This window comes from Salarias fasciatus, chromosome 15 (genome assembly GCF_902148845.1).
Source record: "Salarias fasciatus chromosome 15, fSalaFa1.1, whole genome shotgun sequence".
NCBI classification, from domain to species: Eukaryota; Metazoa; Chordata; class Actinopteri; order Blenniiformes; family Blenniidae; genus Salarias; species Salarias fasciatus.
In genome coordinates, this window is record NC_043759.1 from 2133005 (window position 1) to 2147230 (window position 14226).

A 14226-nucleotide genomic window follows, 5' to 3' on the forward strand; every position below is an offset into this window, starting at 1 on the left:
AAAATCTCTCGAGAATGGTTTGAACTGTAAAGAACCACCGCGGTACATGAGAACACCTCTCTGAGGTCGGTTTGGGAGTCTTTATTGCTGAACCAACATCTCTGAAATGCCATCCTGCTTCAGCATTACTTCACATAAATCAACCTTGGTGTTCATTTCCACCTTCTGTGTTGGGATCCTGTGTTTAACGCGGCACTGAGGATTGTTTCAGTCAGTATTTGGCTGCTCATAGGTAACATCTGGGCAAAACTGCTTTGCTGGACATCATTAACTGAGTGTGCATGTTGGTCAGTCTGCAAATGATCTTCCAGGCCTTTTTCTGTGTACTTTGGCGCACTCCTCTGGCCATCTTCAGTCATGCACGCATTGTCTTTGCAGATGCAGTTGAACGACTGCAGCTGGACCCGGCCTGGACGTTCAGGATCCTGCTTCCGTCTCAGTCACGCTGTCAGAGATGTGCTGTCATCTGGTCCCACGCTGTCCTGCTGTTGCTGTTTTGCATCAGTTGTCCATTTTTCAGCTTCTGTCATGAAGTTGCTGTTTTTTTTAATACTAAAATGTCTGATCAGCATCTGTCTCTTCTTCAGGTAACAGTTGCAGAACGTTTTCATTTGATTGAATAAACTCACTCAGATGTTCATCAGCAGTATCTGGATCGTGGTCGTTTGTCATCAATCCACTTATTCTATTCAATGTTGCAGTCACCTGAGAAAGCTTTGCCATTAAACTGATTTCTCTCTGCAAATGATCGGGATCTTTTCTGTGTACTTTGGCGCCCTCTCCAGGCCGTCTTCGGTAATGCACACCTTGTCTTCGTCTGTGTCCTTGCTTGTCGTTGTCTGCCATCACGCTTCTTTTCATGTTTCAACAAGAGTTCCAAAGCAGTCGTCCAGGACACAAAGCATGCGTTGCTTTCTAATAGAGTGCCGTCGTACAGAGACCACGACGTCCTGCTGTCCCATGTTTCTTCTCTTTACTCCTCTCTGCATGTTTCCAGTTTGTCGTTTGTTCTTCCTGTAAGGCTTCTTGTGGCTGCGTTGCGTTCAATCTCATCCTCTCGCTGAGCACAGTTTTTCTACATAATGTAGAGTCTCCGTTCTTAAACTGTGGTAGCTCCCTCTAGTGGTACGCGGGGGAATCACGGAAATGTATATATTCTTTGAAAATTAGTTAAAAGTCAAAACTTTCAGAAACAAATATTCCCAAAATAATTTCAAATTAAAACACGTCAAATCCACTGTAATTCACATTCAGTTTTTCTCTTCTAATATAATGTGTTGGACTGTGACGAGGTTCGTTCAGTCACGTAGTAGCGCACACATACGTCATCGATGATTAAACTAGCTTAGCATCGCCGTCATGAGCGTCCAGAGGTGTAATGAGAGGTCCGAAAACTCTACAAATGTGGCTCCAAACAGGAGCTTTTAGGAACAGAAGTGCAGAACAGGAGGAGAACACAACTAGCAGCCCTGCTGAAACTGAAATTGACGACACTGAAGCGAACACGAGGCTGTCAGGCGGCTGATTAAGCGGTGTAGCTGAAGTGTCACCAGCATCTGCTAGCGTTAGCAACAAACGACAGTGCATGAGTGAGCGCACGCGCGCGTGTGAGAGAGAGAGAGGGTGAGAGTGTGAGGATGTCAGTAAGCGAGAGGGAGAGTTTCCCCTTTGTGTGTGATAGTTCCAGTGTTCTGCCTTCGCTAACTGTGGCTGACAGAATTAAACAAAAACATAAAGACCAAGACTATTAGAAATATACCCATTCCTGTGTGAGTAGTCTTCATTCACTTTTTTTCTTTTACTTTGGTCATAAAGGTGGTACATAGAAAGCTTAATTTTTTTCTGGGGTGGTTCTTGGTTTAAAAAGTTTGAGAAACACGGATGTAGAGAATAATCTTTGTTTCGCAGAATCCTTCATGAGAATGACTGACACAGAGACTCCGGTTTTATGGGAGACAACATCTTCCTTTGCAGCACAGTAAAAAGACCTTGTTTCTGCTTCTGTCATCTTTTGACTTTTCTTTTTATTTGCTCAATGAACAGTCTTCTTGGTGGGCAATGACAATACAACAGAAGTGCACCGTCAACCTGTATACACTTATTTTCTTTGCAAATCATCTTGAAACTTCATCTCATAGATTTGAAATGTAAAATTTCCTTTTCATCAAAAAAAAAACACAAATACATAAAAATGACAAAACCCTATGAAATGGCGCTGACTTTTCCTCTGGACTGGACTCGACCTGACAGATGGGTTGGACTTTACTCACAACTGGACAGTTTGAGGTTGATCAGCTGCAGCTGGAAGCTGTGGAGATAACATTTCAATGTTTCCACTCACTCTCAGACTGAGCTCTGACTGGATCACACTTCTCTGAGGTCAAAGTAATTTTGATTTTCATGGACGCAAGGAAATTGTCCAGCTTCAGACCGTTGACTCAGCCCAGGTCTTTAAAATGACTGGCTGAACCTCTCAACAGACTGATTAGTGGGGAGGATTTGAAAACCTTGTGTGGGATTAACTGAGACAGACTTCCTCTGTCTTCAGGAGAATGAAAATCTGTCCTGAGAGTCGACCAGGTTCTGATTGTTTGTAGACTGTTACTAAAGCCAGCAACAGGTGAATGATTGAATGAATGAATGAATGAATGGGGTAACATCATGAACTTTCTACCTCAAAAAGCTTTTGACCACATCACAGCTGTTTGACTACATCTGAAAATGATTCTGTCCATACTGAGTCCTGTCAGTCCACAAGGGAGAAACAGTCGAACTAAACATCATGATGGGAAAATAAACTCAAACCAAGTAAAAACAAACAAAAATGATTTCGTCCACAGATTGGACAAATTTACTGACAAACAAACTGCAGTTTGAAAGTCAGAGTGGATTCAGATCACAGAGACCCACATCCCTGCACTAACAGAGTTAATCCATCAAATCAAATCCAATTTTTTTCAGAGAGCTAAAGAATGTTCAGACCAAGCTAAATGTAAAATGTCTGGTAACCAGGAGAACAGCGAGTTCAGAATATTGGCAGATGACGTAAAAGCAGAGAAAGTTACTGAAACCAAGTTTTAAAACGCACACGTCTTTCTGTGGAAACCTTCCTCTATTTTTTCTACAACAGGAAATGCAGCGCCATGTGTTTTGCAATCTTGATGGCAGAACTGCTCCTGACTGAGAAGCAACTTCTGTGATTTGTAGAAACAACATTATTGTATAGTATGTTGTTTTGTTTTTTATAAATAGTATAGATTTAGATACAGGAGGTTATAAATACCTCAGTTTAACATGGAATCCAGTGGGAGCAGTTTTCTGACTGAGTCTGAGGTCTTTTTTTGAGAGCCATTTTTACTGTCATGGTGTTCAGAACACCGCTTCCACCACAGGGGTGTCCACAAATGCACTTGGCACCGGGACACCCTTGGTTGGAGGTTGATGATCACCTTCATTGTCGTGTCATCTGATCTCCGGCTGCGTGTTTCGGACACTCGGGTGAAGAGAGGAGCAGAGCTGTGGACTGATCACCGCTTGGTGGTGAGCTGGTTTGCGACCAAGCGAACTGCAGCCCGAGCAGTTGTGGAGGCAAAAACTTGGGTCTGGGAGGAGTTCAGGGAGGCCATGGAGGAGGACTAGTCAGCGGTCAGCCTCGAAGAAATTCTGGCACTGCATCCAGCACCTGTGTAGGTGGTGTACGCCCCATTTCCTCAGCTTATCGCACGACCATTGTTTTGATCTGTTGCGCACACCCGCCGTAACCGAGGGGTAGCACTGTGGCGATGGCAGAAAGAAGAGGGAGCCGCCGAGCTTTCCCCGTCATGGACGTGGCTCAACTGAGCTACTAGCCCGGTCATCTCCGTTTGCTGTGTAGACGGCACATGTCCCTTACCTTGGCTTACCGCGTCACTGTTAACAAAAAAAGAGGTGGTACAAATGCAGAAAAAACCCTTTGTCATGAGACTTCACTATCTGCTCGGCATGGTCTCTAAGGGAGCGCCCAGCCACCCTCTGGAGGAAGCTCATTTCAGCCGCTTGTATCCGGGATCTTTTCCTTTCGGTCATGAGCCAAAGCTCATGACCATAGGTGAGGGTGGGAACGTAGATTGACCGGTAAATCGAGAGCTTCGCCTTTCGGCTCAGCTCCCTCTTCACCACGATGGACCGATAGAACGACTGATCACTGCAGATTCTGCACCGATCCATCTGTCAATCTCACACTCCATCTATCTATCTATCTATCTATCTACGTGATATACAACAAAACTGTCAAATTTCATCAAGACTCAAATCAGACTAAAACTAAAACTATTTTCCACAGACTAAATTTTAACTGAACAAAATAAATAAATAAATAAATAAAATAAAACGTGACTTTCAACGACCAAGTCTTTGGTGAGTGACTAAGACTAAAATGAAATGAAAAATTCATGTCAAAATTACCACTGCTCATGACCAGCACAACTTGAGGAGTTGAGGTTTGATTTCAGGACTTTCAAGTGAACATTTATACAAGTGAAAATGATCACTTCAGTATTTAGAGAGTAATTAAATGTGTCGCCAGCAGAAGAAAATGATGCTGGTTGTTTGGTGTTTCTCGGCGGTGTTCAATGTCTTATGTTGAATCAAAAATGTAACTGCATCCCCTCCGTCACTCTCCCAGGTGTTTTCCTCTGCTCCACTTTCAGTCCCCATCATGTCTGTTCCTCCATCAGCAGCTCCAGCTGGGACGTCAGCGAGCGAGACGACCACCTCCACCCTCCGTGTCGTTTCTCCTCGGGCCCGGTGGCGTTGCAGCTGCTGTGTTGCTGACCATGGCAGACATCTGGCCTTCAGGTCCTCCCCTCTCACAGACAGACCGTGGATACCTCTGCCCTGGACTTGCACTAAACCCCTGTAAGACTCTTCCATCTGTGTGAGTCTGGGTTTGGGCTCACCTCGGGTCGTGGCCAGTTTCGGTCGTGCAGATTTCATCATCTCATGCAGAAGTTCAGACTTTCTGTCAGCTACTTTAATATTATTCACACTGCTAAAGATGTGGACACCCATAAGAAGCTAAACATGACTCAAGTGAAGATGAGGAAGTGAAATCAGAGAGCTTCAGGGCCAGGGGTGAGATCATCTTCAAATCAGTGAGGGGGGCAAAACAAGTGAGATGACTGCTGAACTCAGCCGTCATCAACTCAGCTGCATCCAACTCATCCCCGTGTATCGGACTGTGCTGAAGCCAGGCAAAGTGCAGACCCTCAGAGTGAAGACCTGGGACGATGATGCCTGCCTAACTCTTCAAGGGTGTCTTGACGCTACTGACTGGAATACATTCACTGAGTCCTCTGCCAACATAGATGAACTTACTGAGGTCGTGAGCTGCTGGGTTACATACTGCGGAAATTGTGTTATCCCTGTTAAAACGGTAAAAATATATCCTAACAACAAGCCGTGGGTTTCTAAAACACTCAAAGATCTGTTACAACAAAAGAAAGCAGCCTTCAGGGAAGGGAATAGATCATCTCTGCATAACTTGCAGAAAGAAATCAAATATGAGATCAGAGCCTGTAAAAAGCACTATAAGGAGAAAATTGAGAATCGGCTTAAAACAAATGACTTGGGTTCTGTTTGGGACAGTCTGAAAACAATCACTGGGGTGAAAGAATGTAGCCGGAAAAACATTCAACTCAATGGCTACAACTCAGACTTAGAACTAGCTCAGAGCCTGAATGACTTTTATGTAGGATTCGATGATTCTGATTTCCATCAAAAACACACTGAGCTGAAAAACCGCCTCTCCTCTCATCTGCTCCTCCTTTAAACCCCTTCTTTGAAGGGGAAGATGTAATTAAGTGCTTCAAAAAATGTAAACCAAAGAAAAGCCCAGGCCCTGATCATATAAGCGGTCGCCTACTAAAAACTTGCGCTGAACAGCTTGGCCCTATCTTTAACTATATCTTTAACGTGTCTCTCTCTCTTCAGACTGTGCCATCTCTATGGAAACAGTCTATTGTGGCACCTGTTGCTAAAACAAAAAATCTCAGCACACTGAATGATTTCCGGCCTGTGGCACTGACCTCCACAGTGATGAAACAGTTTGAGACGTTAGTTAAAACGGAGATACGAGCAAAAACCGAGCATCTACTAGACCCCCTCCAATTCGCTTATAGGAACAATAGAGGTGTTCAAGATGCCACAGCTGCTTTACTCAACCTGGTATACAAGCATCTCGAGGGCAGCAAGAATCATGTCAGATTGCTTTTTTTTTTTAATTTTTCATCAGCTTTCAACACGATCCAGCCTCACATCCTGGTGGAGAAACTCATGGACTTGTTTGGTCTAGATGGTGTCTTGTGGGTTGGATTCTTGACTTCCTCACTAACAGATCACAACAAGTCAGAGTGAATGGAACATTGTCCAGCCTTCTCTCATCCTCAACCGGTTCACCTCCAGGCTGTGTTCTGTCTGCACTTCTTTACATTCTGTACACTAATGACTGTCGTAGTCGTCACACAAACAGATTCATTATAAAGTACGCGGACGACTCTGTTATAGTCAGCCTGCTCCGTGATGAGGAGGTCAGTCACGGCCAGGTACTTGATGATTTTGTATCCTGATGCGATGATTTCTTTTAACAGATCAATGTTCCTAAAACAAAGGAAGTCTGTATTGACTTCAGACGAGCGACTCAGGTTCCTCATCGCAGTGTCGTTCACAGTCAGGGAGTTGAGCTGGTGAGCAGCTACAAATATCTGGGCTCTATAATAGATAAGTCGCTCAAATTTGATGAGAACTGTGACATGCTCTGTAAAAAGGGTCAGCAGCGCCTGTTTTGTCTGAGGAAGCTCGCCAAATTCAAGGTAGACAGAAGCTTGATGAAAATGTTTTACTGAGCTTTTATCGAGTCCGTTATTTCCTTCTGTATCCTGTGTTGGTACGGTAATCTTACTGTCAAGGACAAACACTCCTCAGGGAAAATTGTGTGCGTTGCCTCCAAAGTAGCCGGGGTGAAGTTCAGCAGCCTGGAGGAAATTTATAACATTCAGCTGCTTAAGAAAACCAAGAAGATTCGCAGAGCCGAAACCCCCCCTCTGCATCAGGAGTATAAGCTCCTTCCCTCTGGCCTCCGCTTCACTGTCCCTCCAGCTACTAAAAACAGATAGAAATTTTCCTTTGTGCCTCTCTCCATCCACGCTTTAAATGCCGAGAAGAAGAGGAAGTAAAAGCATGTCTACCAGCTTCCATGCTTTACTATGCAACTACTGTATATTTGCTGACAGTAGTTTGTCATTTCTTGTTTGCCGTCTGGAATGTTTCACACAGCTTGGTTTCATGGGTCCACCTTGCTGATCTGCTTTTTATTTGTACTGGAGCTGATTGTGCACCGAGGTTTGTTATGCCTTTATGTTGTCTTGTATATTTATGTTATGTATGAATGTGAACCTACTGCACACTGAATCGCCCTCCAAGGGACAAATGAATAAACTGAAATCTGAAATTTGAATCTGTGGAAATGTTTCTATTTCACCTCTTTGTGCTTCAGTCTGCAGGTAAGTACTCAGATTACTGGAAAATATCTCTAAACACCATTTTAGTTTTCACTGCTGATGTATTTCAGGAGACCAACATGTTTTGATTCAATCTGCTCAGTTTCAGTCAGAAAACTTCAACTCTCAGTTTTGTAGAAGTAACTGAGAATCAATCCTCCACTAGTTATTAGTTACTTCTTCCAAAAGTAGTGAAGTTACTTTCCAAACTGGAATGAATAAAAAAGTTATTAAATTTTTGATGAAGAATGTCTTAAGTTGTAATTGATTACCGTTAAACATTATAACACAAAGAAGTGAGTTTAGTTTGTTGAACAGGACAAACAAAGAGTTTTTTCTGCTGAGTTTTCTTCTTCTTCCTCACCAGTGGCTGCAGTTGTTCAGAGAGCAGGAGAGGACGTCACTCTGACTTGTCAACATGATCTGGAGGGTCAGCGGGACTGTAATGGGACATCTACTGGATCTATACTCCTGGAAGATCTACCACAGTGGATCTGGTTCAACTTGGGAAGATTCAAGACTACAGTGACATAAAATCAGAAAGACAGAGAGTTGCAGCAGATTGCTCTCTGATTTTGAAGAAAGTTACAGAAAAGGATGTTGGTTTTTATTTCTGTGAACAATACAAATCAGATGCAAAGAAACTCATTCTGGTCAACTGGTTTCACGTGGATCTGTCTGCAGTCACCAGTGAGAATTTATAAGCTGTTTGGACCTTCACAGTAGTCGTGACCACAGAAACAAGTCTAATTTGTCTCACTGTGTTGTTTTTCTTTTAGTTGTGACTGAAAATGCAGTCGATGACGAGGAGACACTGAAATGCTTCGTGACGTCTTTCATGAAAAAGTGTGAACTGGAAGTGAAGTGGACGATCAAAGATCAAGATATTGATGAAGTCAGCAGTCAGATAAAGACAGAAAAGAATGGATGTTCTGCCACTGTGACTCTTAAAAAGTCACATTATCTTCACCCACAAACACACTTCCTGAGCTGTGAAGTGACTGACAGCAGAACAGGAGAAAAGCTTCGTTTCAGTCCTCGACCCTCAGGTGAGCCCAGTCAGAAACAAAGACTCAAATCACCACAAAAATAGTTTTTATTTGATGGATTTATGAGTTGAAAGAAGACGAGATTTAAAAATGAGATTGAAACCTGATAAATTTTGAGTTTCATTGATTGTCTTGGTCCAGGAGACACGAAATCAACAGTAAAACCAGAAAACTTCTTAAAGTCGACCGCAACTGGAACCAGTGGAGCTTCAGCAGATCCACAAAGTAACGACTCCAGAAATTACTGCTGCGTTGTATTTTTGGTTTTCATAGAAACAATGTCGTTTACTCAGTGGCTCAGATGGGTCATCACATTGAAAACAGATCTTTCAGAGGTTTTCAGTGTTTTTTTATTTCTTTCCAGGCTCGTGGTGGATGTGCTTGATTGTCGCTGTGGGTCTGATTGTACTCCTGATCACAGCTGCAGTGATCAATAGATGGAAAAGAACCAAAGGTGAGAACTTCAAGAAAACCTGCTGGAAATCAGCTGGAATTTAGTTTGAACTGTGTAACGTCGTGTTTCCACTGGATGCAAATTTTTTGCACGATGAGATCACATATAAAGTCAATGTACTTACGAAATTGACTCTCATTCTTGAGCGGTGAGCGGCGAATGTTTCCAGCAAAAATGTGCTCGCCGCTTGCCGCTCTCTGCTCGAGTTAAAACAATTGAACTTTTCAACCAGGACAGCCTATCAGCGTGGAGGTCGTCACAGACGTGTCGGGTTGGAGTGAGCTCCGAGGGTTTTTTGCATATTTGTACAAGCGATAAAACTGGAGCGTCTGGTGTGGCGCGATTTCATTTGTCGCGTGAATGAATCCGCGTTCACCGCTTCTGGTGGAAACGCAGCGTAAGAGCAGTTTGCTCTGCTTTTGTCGCCCCCCTCCCTTCTTTTGTCTGCAGGTGGACGTGCTGAGGTGTGTCTGTGGAGGCTGCCGGTGCTGGCTTAGAGCTGATCAAATCATTGAGTTCACCTGCACGGAGAGAGTGGCCTGATCCGCTTCACCTGTTCACCCCACACTACATAATCCGCCCTCAAATCATCAGTCCATGCCGGACCGTAGTATCTACTCCTCAGAGTTCATCTCCTTGCAGTCCTCGTCGGCCATCCTGCTGCCTTCAGAGCTCAGTCAAGCCTCCACGGCCCTTCCAAGTTTCCTCGCCTCCGGAGACTCACCTCCAGCCAGCCCAGCCAGCTCCTCACCCCGTCGCCTGCTGCACCGCCCTGCCGCCGGCCTCCCTGCTCTGGTCACTGACTCAGACCTGACTCTGTTCCAGGACTTCACTCAGCTGCCACCCTCTGTCTTCAGTGCAGCAGTCAGCTCATGTTGATCACCCTGACTCTCACCTCTCATAAACTCTTTAATTTGACTTACCCAGTTGGTTTTGCTTTCTGCTCTTGAGCTTCTGTCCAACGTACCATAACACAAAACCTGAGTGACTAGCCTTTTCCGTACGAGAAACCAAGCACTGCCAGCACTTAAAAATCACCACAACAAAAAATATGAAGAAACAAATCATCAAAAACCCAGTGCATGGCTAAGGATTATGACACTAAAGTCATCCTCCATCCTTGATGGCTTCTTGGGCTGAATTTTACATTGAAGCAGAAATGGCTGCACGTCTTCTGGGCCAACAGGATGCAGACGGAATGCGCTCAAACGCAGCAAAATAACTGTCAACTTCAGTCTTCTTGAGCGATGACACAAGTGGAATTTTCTTAGCAATGTCAAAACAGTCGTGGGTGGAGCTGGTGGAAAACAGAGACCCATCTGCAGATGCGTTCGGTGTGGGAGCTGCTGCTGGCAGAGCTTCAAGCTCCAGCTGATGCAGGTGGACTTCCATGTCAACCTTGATCTCCATCCTCCTGATTTCCAGTTTTATGTGGGCTTGTCGACTCTCATCCATCTCCTGGGCCTCCATCTGGAGTCGGGTCAGCCGGATCATAGTGAAGTATGGTGAAAGGAGACTTGGGCTTCTCACTCACCTCACTGATCTCCCCATCGGCAGCATGCCATTCAGCTGCAGGTCTGTGGATACCAGCCTCCTCAGACTCAGGTGCCCACACAGGTGAATCAGGAAGCACCGGCAACACAATTAACCCCGATTCTAACAACTTGCTTATGACCAGAGTTTTGAAATCATTCTTCAGAATGGTCTTTGTAAAAGAGACATTCAAGAGGACAGCTCTGTCTATCCAATTATCTTCTCTACACTTAATTAACTTGATCAAAACTTTTTAAATCAATTGATGCCATTTTACAACTTACCAAATCGTACTTTAATTGAAAATAAATGTTAGCTTCTGGGTCTCCTGTGGTTCCCGGATGAGGGCCTACTTATGCTATTACCAGCTCACTGGGGAAAAAGGAAGTAACCCAAAGGCAATGTACTTTGTAATTTAAGTAGGTGTTTCAGCACCATGGACAGTGCTATGTTTACTCTTTATCTGTTTGTGATCACATATGAAGGAGGAGGAGGAACACACACAAGCATATATGCACACCAGAGAGAGGGAGACGGTTTAGTACTACTGTCAATGTTGAGTGAAACTACATCTATCTAAATTTCTGAAGGGCATAACGAGCAGCACAAACATGCACACACTCACTCACACACACACAACCATACATGCAGAGAGAGAAGAGAGAGAGTTAGTACTGTTGAGACTGTCCTCCTCTAGAAAACAACCACAGTGGTCATTAATTCATGCCTCAAATTACAACCACTGGGTACGTTTTAACATCAGGCACCCCCAAGTGGCCATGAAAATAATGTTACGGACATCACGGACTGACAGAGGGTGTTTTCTTTTCTTTTCTTTTTTTCTTTTTTTAGCGGAGCGAGTTGCACTTAATTTTGAAATTTGACCACCAATCCCATTCTCTGGATTAAAAAATGACTTCAGTTTGATTTTCACAACATAGCTAAATCTTTGAAATAGTTAGGAAACAGATCAAAGGAAGAACCACAATAAAAAACAACTATAGAATGGAAAAATCTCTGTATTGTAATTTGCACGATGCTTCTCTAGAGAAAAATATACACTTTTATCTTCATAGTTTCCGCTCAGTTTATGGGTGTGATCAGCAGGTTTTCATTTCTACATGCTTCCCGTTTTCTCTGCAGAACTGTTTCTCCACTGGTTGCTATGCTGGTTGCTAAGGACTCTGACCCACAAACCGGAAGAATGTAGGTATGTGTCACGGATTGGATTTTTTCTTTTTTTGTTTTTTTGACGGACAGAGTTTTTGCTCTTAACCTAACTGTAACTGTGACTGTATTCAGCCTGCTTGAACAATTTTTTTCCTCTTCTGTTGTCAATTTTTATGTTACATCACAAAATTAAGATCATACCTTTCAAATGTTTTAATTGTAATTTTGAAGACTATGAAGCATCGATGTAACAACAACAAATAATAAAAGGTTGATTCGTCAGTTATTTAAAAAAAATAATGAAAGAGGGCAGCAGAACTCACAGATGTGTTTTCAATTTATACAATTTGGGTTGATTAATCAATTATCATCGACCTTTTTAAAAAGGGGAACCACCAATCCAGTCTGCCAATCCAGAGGCACCGTTCCAGACCACCACGCCATGTTGCAGAGACGTATCAACCAAGACAGTCCCTCCACATCCAGACCTGAAGGCGCAGAGATGTGACCCTCCTGTTCACTGGGGAGAACTCCAACACATGAGCTGAGCTGTGGGGCTATAAGCAAACCCTCACCAGCCCGCCGCCTCTCACCATGGACACCGCCAGAGAAGTGGAGAGTCCAGCCCTTCTCGAGAGGTTGGGTTCCAGAGCCCAGGCTGTGTGGAGGTGAGCCTGATTAACTACTGAATCAACAACAAAAAATAAATAAATCTTATTTAGAAAATAAAAACAGAAGTTGTGATTTACTGCACAGAAGAATATTTGTGGACAGTTCGTTGGTTTGCTGCTGATTGGATCATCAAAATCTCTCAAGAATGGTTTGAACTCTGAAGAACCACCACTGAACATGAGAAAACTTCTCGGAGGTAGGTTTTTATATCTCTGTTGCTGAACCAACATCTCAGTAATGCCATCCTGCGTCAGCACCACTCCACACAAATCAACCTAGGTGTTCATTTCTGTCTTGGGATCCTGTGTTTGACGTGGCTCTGAGGATTGTTTAAGTCAGTATTTGACTGCTCATAAGTAAAATCTGGGGGCAAACTGGTTTGCTGGACATCATTAACTGAGTTTGCATGTTGGTCAGTCTGCAAACGATCTTCCAGATCTTTTCTGTGTACTTTGGCGCATTCCTCAGGCCATCTTCGATTGTGCACAAATTGTCTTCATCTCTGTTTTCTTGCATCTCATTGTCTGCCATCATGCTTCTTTTTTTGTTTGAACAAAACTTTTAATGCAGTAGTCCAGCACACAAAGCTTGCATTGCTTTCTAAATGTCGTGCCGATTTAAGACACGTTGGTGTTGTTATCTCTGGAACATGTTGACATTTACCAGTACCTTTGACAAGCTTGATAATCGCATTCAATTCCTATAAGAACTCTGTTTATGGTTGATATGTTTTTCTATCCCACTATGAAATTATTTCATCATGTTGCTCTAAAAATATGTGTGGGTTTGTTTGTATGCCAAGGTTGGTAAAATAGCCTGCTGTCAATCCTCCCTGACTTCGTACCGCCCCACTCGGTACATGATAATCTCAGACTGGGCTCCTTGTGTGTGTGTGTGTGTGTGTGTGTGTGTGTGTGTGTGTGTGTGTGTGTGTGTGCATTTGTGTGTGTGTGTTGCAAGCTATGTGTTTTGAAAATGTAAGTCGATGCTGTTGAAGCAACATTGACAATGTTCTTTCTCTCACTCTGTTGGTGTGAGGAGATGCTTGTGCGTCCTCCTCCTCCTCCTCCTTCATATATACACATAAGCCGAGCTACAGTAAAGTCCCACTGCAGTCCTCTTCTTCTTTATTTTTTTGTAACCTGTCCTGTCCATCATGCGAGCAGCAGAATGGAGGTCTGTCTGCTGTTATGTGCCCGACAGATTTGCCCTTCCAAGAGGAAGGAAGCTCCTCTTTTTAACATGCCTTCTTAATTTTTTTCATTTATTTCGAGGACTGATATTGCTGGACCTGACAGCGGGGCAGAAGGTCAAGTAAAGATACAAATTGTAGCAGCCATAATATTGTGTGTATGTGTCACTGGGTGTTTAAGGTTTCTATGGTGACGCACGGGCGCTTGGTCACGTGACGCATGCGGTGATGGGCGGTGACTGTCAGGAAGTTTCAGAAGGGCGTGTTTCACCTGCAGTCAGGAGGAGAGAGGAGAGTGACTCGCATGTTCGCATGTCTGCGATTGCTCCATTGGGAAAGCAATTAAACTACCTGAACCATATCCTGAGTATCGGTGTGTTTCATGGACAAGTCGGCAGCGCGTCTGACACATTTTGGAGCCGAACTTTCCTCTCAGGGCGACAAGGTTTGGAGTCGCCATAACACAAAGAGTGAAAGAAACAAACAATTAAACAGACAGGCAAACAACACCAACAAAGAAACAAAAAAAAAAAATGAAGAGAAGGAAGAGAGTGCAAACATATGGCGGTCCTTTAATTAGTGTCGACACACCAGACAACCGGCTACTGCACCTGCATGAAG